The following is a 14,154-nucleotide window of genomic DNA, read 5'->3' on the forward strand; positions in this document are numbered from 1 at the left end:
AAAGGCAAGGACAGAAAAGCAGCTCTTGATCATCGGTCAGCCTTGACTTTCAAATGCCAGTTACCATAGAATAGTGAACCTAAGATATCATGGTTTTAATGAAACACACGGGCTATGTTCACAGATATTTGCCTTTATTTCTACAAATAACAAAACAAAACAAAACAAAATAAAAAAATCACACACCAAAAACTCACACATTGAATTTGGTACCTGTTTCCAGTCCTCATGGTGATGCGGTTGATTGTTGAATCTGTTCTGTAGGAGGCTACGACGCAATGATGGAAAGAAGACCTCTTCTCTGTGTCTACATACTATGCTCTATAGCGGCTATCCTGACCCATCGTCCTTCAGCTCCTACAGCTCCCATCACGCCCAGTCAGCACAGCCAAAAATTACTGAATTCCAAAAAAAATATTAATAATAATAAAATAAATTCCTGTGAGTGGGGATTTTGGTTTCTTCTTGGTATGGAACATGTAGTGCATGAGCCATTAATTAGAATTGCCAATCTCCCCTTTAGCCCATCATAATAGGTCCAGCCACTTAAAGAATTCTTATGTCTTTCCAGCCAATGCGATCAGGGGGAGAGGTCAGGCGCTCTGAACCCTCTATCTGGGATGCAGGAGTGGAAAAGCTTTGCTCTCCAGATGTTGTTAGACTGCATCTCTCATCAGCCCTAGCCAGCATATCCAGTGGCAGGGAATGCTCGGACTTGCTGTCCAACAGGATCTGAATGGCTAATCTTTGGCCACCTCTGTTGTGCGGGGTTTCCCGATGATGCTGAGTTTCATTTGTTTTAACATCCAGAACCTATCCAAGCTGTCTCAGCTTCTAAAGGTGAAAATCAGGAACCTTTAGTGCTCCAGATGTTAGACTACAACTGCCATTAGGGTAAGTGGGGCAGTAACCCCATGCACAGAAACACCCTTCACAGCTAGAGAGAGGGAGGTGGAGGTAAAGACTCAAAGATAGAAGCATGAAACAGACAGATTGAGGTTCACTTGGGTTGGGTGTCAAATACTAGACGGACGTGGTGGTGCTGCAGGCTAAACTGCAGAAGCCTGTGCTGCAGGGTCAGAAGACCAGCAGTCGTAAGATCGAATCCACGTGACGGAGTGAGCTCCCGTCACTTGTCCCAGCTCCCGCCAACCTAGCGGTTCGAAAGCATGCAAATGCGAGTAGATAAATAGGTACCACCACGGTGGGAAGGTAACAGCGTTCTGTGCCTAAGTTGCACTGGCCATGTGACCACGGAAGATTGTCTTCGGACAAAACGCTGGCTCTACGGCTTGGAAACGGGGATGAGCACCGCCCCCTAGAGTCGGACACGACTGGACAAAAATTGTCAAGGGGAACCTTTACCTTTACCCAAATGCTAGAGAGTTGTGATACAATGCCAACGTGTAGAAGGAGGAAGGGGCCCAACCTAGACTTATTTACCCCCACCTACTATTTACGGATGGCAACGAAGAAGTTGAAATACTTAGAGGTGTTGTGTACTTTGTTTCAATCGTTCATCCCTAGGGAAACGGCAGCCAAGAAATCAGAAGACGACAGACTTGGAAGGGCAGCCACGAAGGAACTGGAGAAGATCCTTGGGTGTAAGGATGTGTCCCCGAAGACCAAGGTCATCCATACTCTTGTATTCCCATCCACCATGTTCAGGTGTGAAAGCTGGACAGGAAAGAGAGCTAACAGGGGGAACAAATGATTCATTTGAAATGTGGTGCTGGAGAAGAGCTTGGCGGATATACCCTGGATTGCCAGAAAGATGAGGAAGTGGGCCCTAGATGAAATCACTCATGAACTCTCTCTGGAGGCAAAAATGTTGAAGCTGAGGTTGTCTTACATTGAGCCCATCATGAGAAGGCAGGATTCTGTGGAACAGACTATCATGCTGAGAAAGGTGGAAGGCAGCAGGAAAAGAGGACGACCAAATGCAAAATGCACTAACTCCCTAAAGGAAGCCACAGGCTTGAATTTGCAAGAGCTGAGCAGGGCCATGGAGAACAGGACATTTTGGAGAGGGCTCCTTCAGAGGGTCATCGTATGTCGGAGTTGACCTGACAGCACATAACGATGATGGCAACAACCACCACCACCCGCTTTCCTTAGCTTCCCTTCCATGGGCACTCCGCTCTACCAGTCTGATGGGCACCCCCTGCCACTGCCTTCGTTGGGGGTTACGCTAGAGCTCATGGAAGTTTCATTCCAAGAACACGTGAAAGGCTGAGCGGCTCTGTGACTCAAGGCTTCCTCAGATACCCCCTGCAAGAGTACATTCTCCACTTGATCCATCAGGGTTGGATGATTGTGAGTCTAAGAGGTAACAGTCCAAAAGGCTTGCCGTTCATATCACCAAAGTGGAGCGGTGCAAATCCTGCAGTTCTCACCTGAAAGCTTTTGGCTCAGATATTGGAAATCTGCCTAAGGTGGTGATAGTGAGGAAGAGTTTGAAGGATGGGAGAGGAGGAATAAATGCTGGCATAGAAGGGACTTCCAACAGAGCCCTCCTGTCACTGCTAACCTGTCCTTGTTACAGTATTTAGGTCTGTGTTATATTTATATCTCACTTCACCTCCCGTCAACCCAAAGTCACATCCCACTTTGTCCTCACAAAGACTTTGTAGAATAGGTCAAGTTGGCAGAAAGGAACTGATCCAAGTGGAATTAATTAGAAATTGCATTATCCAGGTCTCAGACTGTGTTTTTCTCCAATTCTGTTGAGTCTGGCAAAAATGGTGAGTCTACCGAGGTCTGTTGTTAAAAGCAGTCATGTTTGTCAGTTTTCTGTTGGACCTGTTCAGAACTGGAAGTAGAGAAAATTGCTTTTATTCCTTTTCTTACTAATGTCTCAGAGTGAGTTATTGAGACTGCAAGTGCCAGTTGATGAGAAAAGGGGTGGACGATCCAGGGAACTTGAAGCTAATCCCAACACTTCTGCGGTGCAGCTAGACAAATTTAACCAGCAATTCAAAAGTCTGCAACACTTTTCAGCCTGAAGGAAAGGCTAAGATGGGATCACACCCATCTCTCAATCAGTGGACGCCAACTTGAAGGGCAGCCAAATCTTACTGCAGCAGTAACAAAGGCAAAGGGTTCCTCTATCAGAGTTGGGGGAAAAAATCACTTTCCAGACTACAGAAGTTTCAAGCCAACACAGCATCTGGCACCTACAACCTAAAAAAGTAACTTTTCTGAGCTCTGGATCCAGAGACCCAGCTAATCTCACCTTTCTTCCAGTGGGGTGTTCCCTGGCCCCAAGAAAAAACAGTGATTGGGTCTCTCAACCACTCATCCTAGAAGGATGGAAAGAAAGAATGACCATCCCGTTTATACACACATTCTCAACAAGGCACATCATTGGGTTTTCTAATTATAGGGCTAATCTAGAGATCCTGGAGCAATTTCTAAAGAATGCCACAAAACTTGAGTCTCAGTTCCATCTGCGTCTCTCCGTAGAAGTGAGTTTTTGTGGAGCGGCTCTGCGGGAAATGACTCTGTAGGAAAGGGATGATGTGAAAGCTTTACTGTTGAGCAGCTCTGCCACAGCTGGTTCCTCCATCTGAGCCAGCCTTGGGTGCCCCGTGGGCATTTTGCATCCCTCCACGTGCACCCCCCCCCCTTGTTTTCTTGTAAGGCGTTGAGAATGGCAGTGAAGTTCTAGTCCATCTGAATGCACCCCAGTGGGATGATGGTGGTGTCCTTTCCCCAATGAAAACTGCTTGCCTCTTCTGGCTCGTTCTCTTCTTTTGCCTCTTGAAGGATTTTCTTGTGGCCCTCAGCCTCTTAGCACCCCATTCAAGCGTGACATTTCCTGGCTGTGCCTAGGAACTGCAGTGGATATAGGTGAACGATATGGTGAGGTGGAAACATGGATAGAGACCATTCTCAGCACCGTGCTACAAAAGAAAGCCATCTTTCATCTGTATATAATGATTCTTATGAAGAATCATAGGCCAGACACAGCTAGCGAGTGGGACCAGCTCTCCGTTTTTCACCTGGTTCACTACACTCTCTAGATCGTAGGTAGAAACCAAAATATAATTCTGCCTTCTAGTTGGAAAACTAAGTGGGCTTCTCTCCCTCCCTCTGTTTTCAAGCGGCAGGAGCAGATGGTGTTATTTTATTTTTGGAAGTCTTAACCCACTCATCCACACCCTCGCTGGCTGCTTCTAGAAATTGTAGAGAAATCCACGTAAGGGCAGCCCCTTTCTTGACTGCCCTGGCTTTAAGAACTTTGCTTTTCTGTCATACATCCATCACAGGAGCTCCCGGACCAAAGTGATTTTGCTGTAAGCTAGCCTTTACCTGATTCATGATCTGCCCTTTACTAAAAACAACAAACACAACACACTTCGGACTTGTTTGTCAGTGTTTACCCTCAACTCTGAGGCTCAGGAACTACTTTTTCAAGTGGAATCCCAGCCATACTTTCTTCCTGGTGAGTCCTCCTCCTGTGGGATTCAGTGGGACTTACTTCTGAGGAAGCACGGAGAGGAGCAGGATCTTCTTTCTGCAATAACAAACCAAGTCACTTTTTAAATAGGAACAGAAGTTACAAAATACAGGGGCAGAGATATAGGTATGGATAACTGAGTCCCTCCAACCCAACGAGATGCAATCCTGACTCCTTGACAGCATGTCCACCACCCCCTTTCATCCCAAATGCTCTTGTGGATCCATCTAGGTTGTATAGGCAAGTACCATTACTGTACTAGGATTAACCAATATTCTCTTGGAGACATTTTTTCTGAATGGAAATGCCCACATGCAGGAACTTCATAGGCGGTTAAATCTAGGCTCAGTGGATACATCCATGCATGGGTGTCTGCAGATGGGTGAAAAGGAAAACACTCCCACTCAAATTCTTCATTTATTTATTTTTAATGTATGACAGTAGAACCCAAGCTTGGGTTCCCAGATGTTCTTGGACTACAGCTCTCAGAAATCAGGGCTGGGACAGTTAGTACTGAAGGCTTCTGAGAATTTTAGTCCAAGAACATTTGGATACCCAAGGTTGAGAATCATGGTACTCAAGCAATGGGCATCCATGGATGAAAATTGTTGCAGAGAGAAAGGGCGATGTCAGACCTCAGAGTCTTTTGACTAACTAAAGCAGCAGTTCTTAAACTTTGGGGCCTCCAGATGTTCTTGGACTGCAACTCCCAGAAATCCTGGCTGGCACCGCAAGTGGTGAAGGCTTCTGGGAGCTTTAGTCCAAGAACATCTGGGGATCCAAGCCTGGGAACCACTGGTCTACACTGTTGGACATACTATCTTGCTGTGCCGTGCACTATGCATACAAACATCTGAACACACCATATTCAGCTTTCTCACCCTCTCCCTAGTAGAAGTCCTTGAGCCACAGAATGAAAAACCCATGAACACATTTCTGTGGGATTATAGTGCTGTACCTTGAAAGGGGGGTGGGGTGGAGGCAGCACATCAATTAACCAGGAGGAGCCACCCTTTCCAGAACTTCAGGGTGGAAGAACACCTCCCTGTCTTTGTCACCTGCTGCTTATGGAAGACAACTGTCCAAATGGGGGTGCAACATTTTTGCACAATCAAACAAGTTTTACATTAGGCATCCTTCAGTCTCGAGAGACTATGATATCGTGCTCTGTATGGAGGGCTTGGAACAGCATCTGGTGTGGCTGAGGAGGCCAATTTGAGAGTGACAATCCCTTCCACACTGAAGACAAACACAGTCTGTCCCCCCGTCCAGCTCCCTGGTTTGGCTGCTTTCATGACTGCCTTGGTCGAATTCCAAAAGTTCTCCTGTCTGGAGAATTAATCCAGGGAAATCGCTCCAGAGGGAGACCGCAGCTGCGATACAAGGAGATATGCAAGCGGGATCTGAAGGCTTTAGGAATGGACCTCAACAGATGGGAAACCTTGACATCTGAGCGTTCAGCCTGGAGGCAGGCGGTGCATCATGGCCTCTCCCAATTTGAAGAAACCCTTGTCCAGCAGGCCGAGGCAAAGAGGCAGTCACGGAAGCAGCAAAATCAGGGAGCTAGTATGGCTCAATAAGAAGCTGATGGCATACACCAAGATCCAGGTCTACAGTTGCACAACCTTTTTCACACTCACATGTGCAAAATTGTATCAGATGCCTCTTTTGCATTGACTCTGAAAATGGGGATGTCATTGTGGGATAAAGACAACTATAAAACCTATGTGGAAATGATATTTGTGAATCTAACCCAGATTCATGGATTCTACTTTTCAAGAAGGCAATGGCAACACCTTGAACAATCAACCCTGTTTACATATATATAAATGTCCATTGTTCAGCTTTCACACCACCTCTAGGCAAAGGGAGCACAAAAAGCTTTTCTTGGGGTCCCTCCTTCAGCTTCAGAAATCCATCTGAGCCACTCCAGAATGTTAGTATCCCCCCCCCAAAAAAAAACATCATACAATCTTTGAATTTGGTTGGTTTTATTGCCCCGGTGGAAGCTTTTAAAGATCTGCAATATACTCTGCTTTGGCTTCATTTGGAGAATTGTTCTACCTGATTTACATCCCTTGTATAAAATGATAAAAACTGCTTGTTTAAAAAAACAAGGAATTAATTGACAATTGTTACTTCTTTTTTTAAAAAAAAAAGCTTTGGCCATCATCCAAGGATATTTATCCACTCTTAAATCAGCAATTTGTCACAGTTCAATGCACATTCATGCACCTTTTTGCTACAATTCCAGGACAGTGCATGTGTTCGGCTTTGTTTTGATGGTGCTCAGTCTGTAAGCCTGCGTTACATAGGACTGAGTTCAGTTTTCTTGTGCATCATCTCTAGTAGACACAGTTGTGGTAAGCTGCTTTGACAAGGTGATCATGTTCTGCATGATGATCCTCCAGTACATTGGCTTGCATCTATTCTACACTTGAAGAGATATAAAAATACACCTTGTTTCTGTTCACACTGAGCGGAGTTCAGCTGAAAATCCCTGTAGAGCTTGAAGTTTCCAGCATATAACTTAGTCCAATCACCCCCCAAAGCCCCAACCTTCTGGCTAGACTGGAGCAGTGTTGGGGAAATGATAACCTCTAAATGTTCTTGGAAGTACGCTACCCTGAAACCTAGGCAGCGTGGTCAAGAAACAGTCAGAGTTGTGGTTCAGCAGTATGCGGAAGATCGTGCATCCTCCCTTCCCAGATTAGAGGACAGACAGAACTTTTGCTTCTCTGCCTGGACCATTTATCATTGCCAGGGTGGCATGCATGCAACTCTTCAGCAACTGATTTGAACCAAACCCCTTAAAGATGGCCTTCTTTCAACAAATATGGTTCCTCACACAGCCTTGGCCTGAAGATCGCAGTCCAACAAAAGGTAGCGGTGATATGATGGTTTGGATCTGGACTGTCTCACCTTTGGTGCCTGTCTATAGCCTTCAAGCAGAATTTAATCTGGTTTCATTTTTCAATTCTGCCTCTGAAGGTATCATGAGAACTGTCGTTCAGCGGCATGCATCAGACAGCTGTTGCAGAGAATCCTAAGCATCTCACCAAACTAAGAAGTCCAGGTTCCATAGGATGGAACAATAACAGCTAATGTGGTACGAAACTGGTAAAACAGTGTAATGCAGATGCCCTTGGAGGGAAAATCCCCTGAAATCAATTGGATGAATTAAGTGCGACTAGTTCTACTGATTTCATGGATCAGACCAATGGGTCACCACTACCTTTTGCAGGTTTTGTTCTAAGTACAGGGTAAACCAGGGTTTAATCCACTGATGGCAGAGGAGTAGTACTGTTACTAAAGAATCCCTGTTTGAGCGGACTTACCCTGGTTAACTTTAGGTGCATGTTACCCACTGATTCCAACTCAGTAGAGTTGGAGTCAATGGGTAGCATGAGCCCAAAGTTCTATAGGTGGTTAATGCAGGCTTTGTTTTTTTTAGCAGATTCTCAAACTGGATAAAGATTTTCTAAATGCAGGAATCCATCCCTTCCCCGCCGAAGATAACAAAAACCCAAATCTTCAGGATGTGTGTTGCTAGGCATCCTTCAGTCTCGAGAGACTATGGTAACATGCACTGTATGGAGGACCTGGAAGAGTGTCTAGTGGGGCTGAGAAGGCCAATTCGAGAGTGACCATCCCTTCCACACTGAAGGCAAATACAATCTGTCGCCTGTCCAGCTCATTGATTTTGCTGCTTTCAGGACTGCCTCTTTGCCTTGGCCTGCTGGACAATGGACTCTTCAAATTGGGAGAGGCCATGATGCACCACCTGCCTCCAGGCTGAACGCTCAGATGTCAAGGTTTCCCATCTGTTGAGGTCCGTTCCCAAGGCCTTCAGATCCCATTTGCAGATATCCTTGTATCGCAGCTGTGGTCTCCCTCTGGGGTGCTTTCCCTGCACTAATTTTCCATACAGGAGATCTTTTGAAATCCGACTATCAGCCATTCTCACAACATGCCCAAGCCAATGTAGACGTCATTGTTTCAGTAATGTATACATGTAAAAAATTCCAGCTCACTCTAGGACTACTCTATTTGGAATGTGTGACTGGATTCGCAGTTTGTGACATTGCAGTCAATGGGGTCTCCAGACGATCAGTATTGATAAAGGTGAAGAGGTTCTGGCCAAAGAGAAAAAGCTCTGTAATTTGGCTTGATTGAATTATGGAAAAACGAGCACCTCCTTTTCTAAATTGTGTTACATGACACTACCTGTTGTTTAAGGTCTACACGTAAACCTGTCTGGTTTTTTTCCTCCGTTTCTTCAACTGCACATCTATTAATTGCCAGATGCACTTTTCCCCCTGACTGCACGTTTTGTGCCCAACTGTTCCCTAAATAAATAAAGGGGGGGACACCTAATGTGCATAATGTTTCCTCCATGCACTTCCGTGGAGGAGCTCAACTGAAGCCTCATTTTGCTGCAGTCCCTGTTGAAGTTAATGGAGATGCTGCGCCAACAACGAACCTGCAGAGGTCTGGATCAAAAGCTACTGCATCTTTGAGATTTCTTTCCTGGCTGATATTCCCTGCATTTGAAAAAGCCTATTGAGTTTGCTGCACCAAAGATAAAAGAAAGAGGAAGATCTGTCATTTCTGAAAAGAACAGAAAGATCAAATAAAAACCCTGAAATTCAACCACTTGATTTTTTTTTTGAAGTCACAACAAAGAACAAAATCGTGTTGCCACAGAGAGAATCGAAGGTACAAAAAAAGTGCAAAACATAGCCTCTATTATTTCTTTAGGATTTTATTTGCCGGGGGCCCCCCAAGAAGGCCCCCATTCCAAGGAAGTTAGTCCTTCTGGACATGGTGAGTGCAGATCACGCCAATGCAGAGAATTTCGGCACACGAAAGCCTGACCACGTTGTGCAGCAGAGTGGCCAGCAGGTGGCAGCATTTGACGCAGGATGGGGGGTCACCCAACCAACCACGGCCTCTTGTGTCCAACCCTCCCTTAAAGCAACAACAATAATAACCAGGATAGCAATTGTTTATTAATTAATCATTTGAACCTTTACATTTCACTTGTGGGGGGAAGAAAGGGATGTTCACCTGAGCAGAAGAAAAAGAACTGAGAATGTCAAGCAACAACATAAGAAACTGCAAGGTGGGATCAGAGGGAAGGCTGCTTATGATTTACTCCAGCATTTGGTTCCATACAGATGGCTGCTAGATGCTTCTGGCTATTTACAAGAAAAGTCCCATTAAGCAGATTTGCTTCTACTGTGTAGCACTAAGAGATACCCCCCCCATACAGGGAGATTCCATAAGCAATAATCATTGGGTCTGAACTCGGTGTAATCTAACTCATGCAACGGAAATATTGTCACCCTTTCTCATGGCAGCAAATTCTGGATGAACCCATTATGCGGGAGCATTTCTTTCCTTTGTCCTCCTGGCAGATTTACTAGTCTGCCAGATTTACTATTGTTTTTAAATTTGTAAACTGCCCAGAGTAGACCTTTGGTCTAGATGGACAGGATAGAAATCCGATAAATAAATAAATAAAAATAAATAGTCTTTTTTCGGGAAGCCACATACAACGTGTTCGCCTGTTTCAGATCTCTGAAGACTCTTCAAGTTGTGCAGACCCATACAGGGAAAAAATATTTTTGTCATCCCCTTTTCTGACCGAAAAATCACAGGAACAATCCAAAAGCCGAGCTAAGTGCACTTCAATACATTTATGTCAATGGGTTTGAGGGAGCACGGGGAGGTTTAAACTGCACAGATTTGAATGCAAAGCCATACAGAATTGCAAGCTAACACATACAGAGATCTAAAATACATTGATACGTGGTAAGAAGCTATACGACAAGCTGAAATTGAAACTGGAATTTGGTGATGATTTTGCAACAATGCCATTCATAAGGATGCACATGGGGATGGCAAAAACAAAAAAACAAAAAAACCCACCAACCCACAATTTCTCTGATTCAATTTGTTTAACCAGAACAAAGGGTCAATAAATCCGTTTAAAACACCTGCAAGAAAAGGAAACAAAGAGGAAGGAAGACAAAAGGAGCTGAATGGCTAACAAAAGAAGAATATCAAAATGCTGCAGCAAATGTTTTTGCTCCTGCCGGAAAGCTTTGCCATGAGATTTTAATACTTCTCTTTCATTAATTCATCTAATAAGTGCACATTCTGATTAGCTGCATCCTTCCAGAATCAGAAAACCTACTGGAGTTAAGTTCAGTTGAATGAGTTAAAATTCATCTAGTTAGAGCAGAAGTTATTTTGGCAGCATAGAAAAATGGAATAAGAAAAAGGCACCAGAAGGCAAATTCTGACTATGTCCAATTATTCTCAGGCTGTCATCATGCACAAAATATCAGTCCTCATCCTCTTCATCACAAGCACCAGCAGGCCTAGTTGCAAGCTGCACCACAATTTCCAACCAGGCCTGCAGGGTAATAAGAATGATGATAACCTTAATAGCAGCAACAGCCGCCACCACAATACAGTTTCTCTTTTGGGTGAAAGAGCAAATGCAATTTATTTATTTACCAGAAAAAAGAAAAAGGGGAAAAAAGCAAGAAATACCTGCCGATGTGGAAAGCAAAAATGGCTTTGTTGTCATGATGACACACTGCTGTGTAAGGCCTCCCTCTCCTGCCCCTGTTTCTTGCAAACAGAAATGATCGCTGGCCCCTTGAGATGCTTTGCTTCCCAGTCAACAGAACCAAACATGAAAGGTGGATCTCCCTCCTGGACCAAAGCCCTTCAATCAATCAATCAATCAATCAATCAATCAATCAATCAACCAACCAACCAACCAACCAACCAACCAACCAACCAACCAACCAACCAACCAACCAACCAACCAATCAAGGCAGAATTGCTTGAATATGGGAGATCCACAGCACTTCAGACTTAGAACGTTGCATCCAAAGGCAGCTAAGAACATATCACTAGGTGGAGGATTTAAGAGCAGAGAAGACATATTTCCCCGTTTAGGGAAAACAACATTCCTATGCTTCGTTGCATTGACTTCTCCTAGCAGTTCAGCCTTCCATTCCATCCCTTTTTCTTTCTTTCCTGAAATGATTTGGAAGCTCCCCAAGGCTTAAGGGGAGATTTGGATCACCTTTTTCCTCTGCCTACCTTTGTTCTGATGAGCCTCTTCCCCTCCCCTCCAATCTTTGGACTCCTTTGCTACAGAGGCAGCTTCTGACTGTAAAGTCCAGGGCATTCAAGAAAGAGTGGTGGAAGGAGAGGTGGGAGTGGAGAGCATGGAGGGGAGAGCCTCATGTCTGCTGGGATGTCATAGGGACCGTGCTCTTGGCATTCACCGCGTGCCTTAATTGTATGGACATTAAATCAAGGTCCGCTGTGAACACGCAGAGAAAGGCCCGGTGGTGGTGGGGGCATAGAAGGCCATGCAAGACTAAGCCAAGCAAGGAGTGGGGTGGGGAATAGTTGGGAGAAAAAGGGCAGAATGAGGGTGGCAGAGAAATCCAGAGCCCTTTGCCCTCCCCATCACATATACAAACACACGGAGTCTTGGTCATCAGACTTTGGTACCATCACCCCCAACCCCAAGGATTCTGCATCCTGGATCCCCGTACATTGAACACAGGCGCCCCCTATTGGTTTCAGCACACACCTGCAGCCTTGCACAGAGACTGTATGATACAGGGAGAGGCAGATGCAATCTCAGCAACCTCACAACAACCCTCCAGGTCAGCCTAGCTGAAACACTGATTTCACCTGCACACACATACACACAAACACACAGAGAGAGATCGAGAGATCAATGCACTCTTAGGATGCCCCACTCCTCCACGTCCCCTTATGCAGGGAATCATCCGATTGATCTCTTTCCTGCTTGCTGCTTTCGAAGCACGCTCGGCCTCAGTGCAGCACCTGGGCAGAAGATGCTGTCCTTTTGCACACAACCCACGGGTGCACACATGCTCACAACGGCCTATTTCCATAGAGAGAGCACACTGCACAGTCATACACCGTCCCTTCCCTATAAATTGTACAAGGAGAGCGCTACAGATCCATGGCTGTGCTCCTTGCTAGGTACTTGCACAAGCCCAAAAGGAGATGCCTTGAGGAATATACACAAATGCACTGTAAAAGGCACATATTCAGGCAAGCAATTTTTTTCCTAATCCTCCTCCATTCTCTCTAAATCCCAGTGCCTCCCTTTCCCATCTCCCACTTTCTCCTGCCACCCCCCCCCCCCACACACACACCAGGAGTATGATGCTCAGTGCCTCCATACCAATAATAATAATAATAATAATAATAATAATAATAATAATAATAATAATAATAATAATAATAATGATGATGATGATGATGATGATGATGATGATGATGATGATGATGATGATGATGATGATGATGATGATGCAGTGGATTTTTTTTAAAATGAAGTGAAATGTCCCCTAAAATATAGTCAGCCTATGCAAATTTGACAAGGAGGCACACATCCTGGATTGTTGACCTTGCCCCCCCCCAAATCTCCTTTCACCTCAATGAAAGCATCATTAAGGATGCAGCAAAAGCCCCACCGATGCTAAATGCAAGTGGGCTTGTCACAAAACTGGGGAAAGGAGATTTTCCTTGTTTCAGATGGCACCGCCAATCAATCTCTCAGGCCGTCCGAAAAGCATGGATTAGCCAGCCAGTGGAGTATTATTCTCAGAGGATGCCATAAACTACATAAAAGTAGGTCGGTATCTATCTACCGTGTTTCCCCGAACACAGGGTCTTATATTAATTTTTGCTCCAAAAAAGAGCAGTGGGGCTTATTTTCAAGGAATTTTTTTTTCATGTACAACAATCTACATTTATTCAAATACAGTCATGTCATCTTCTGGTTGCTGCACAAGGATGGAGGGCGGGGTTTCACTTAACTAGGGCTTAATTTTGGGGTAGGATTTATATTACAAGCATCCTGAAAAATCATACTAGGGCTTATTTTCAGGTTACGTCTTATTTTCAGGGCAACAGGGCATCCATCCATCCATCCATCTAGCTATCTAGCTATCTAGCTATCTATCTATCTCACCCAGATCACACACAGACAAGATCAACTCCTAGTGCATCCAGAACGGGAGTCTACACCACGGGATGGGGGGGGGCTGTATTCACTGAAACGCAGAAGAGTACACCGAGAAGGAAGAAGGAATAAAATAAAATCGAAGAATAATAATTTGAAAAGTCCACAGTATAAATCCAAGCCAAGTTAAAAAAAAAAAAAACCAACCAACCCAATCATAGCAATTTGTTTTTTAAATTTTTCTTATAGCATTTAAGAGACCTCTTCCCACCCTTTCCATAATCCAGCCGGTTGCAAGAAAAGCCAGTTCACCCATTGAAACATTATCACGACGGGAGGCGCGCACTAGGTCCCTTTTGGTTACAAGGCGATCCATTTAAAAATAGGAGCAGATTTGCTTTTCAGAGCAGGGCTCCCTCCCCCCCCCGCCCCCGCTGCTCTCCATCTGCCGGTTTGGAAAAAGGAAGGAAGGAAGGAAGGAAGGAAGGAAGGAAGGAAGGAAGGAAGGAAGGAAGGAAGGAAAAATCACCCAGTTTGGTTATTTGCAAAGGAGAGAGCAAGAGCGAACCCCCATCGCGCATTTGCAAAGACAACAACAGCACATACACAGAGACACATAGTTTTAGAAACCACCGAGCCGTCAAATAAAAGAGGC

General features: G+C 44.8%; 1 long non-coding RNA gene across 1 annotated transcript in view; it reads right to left on the reverse strand.

The window, feature by feature from the left end:
* Positions 1–117: 117 nt before the first annotated feature.
* LOC140706481 (uncharacterized) overlaps positions 118–14,154 on the reverse strand; it is a 24,149-nt gene continuing 10,112 nt past the window's right edge. Inside the window, exon 2 of the long non-coding RNA XR_012086103.2 lies at positions 118–4,519. This is a non-coding gene — a long non-coding RNA (uncharacterized LOC140706481). The remainder of the gene's footprint in view (positions 4,520–14,154) is intronic.

The sequence above is a fragment of the Pogona vitticeps genome, chromosome 4 (genome assembly GCF_051106095.1).
Source record: "Pogona vitticeps strain Pit_001003342236 chromosome 4, PviZW2.1, whole genome shotgun sequence".
Lineage (NCBI taxonomy): Eukaryota > Metazoa > Chordata > Lepidosauria > Squamata > Agamidae > Pogona > Pogona vitticeps.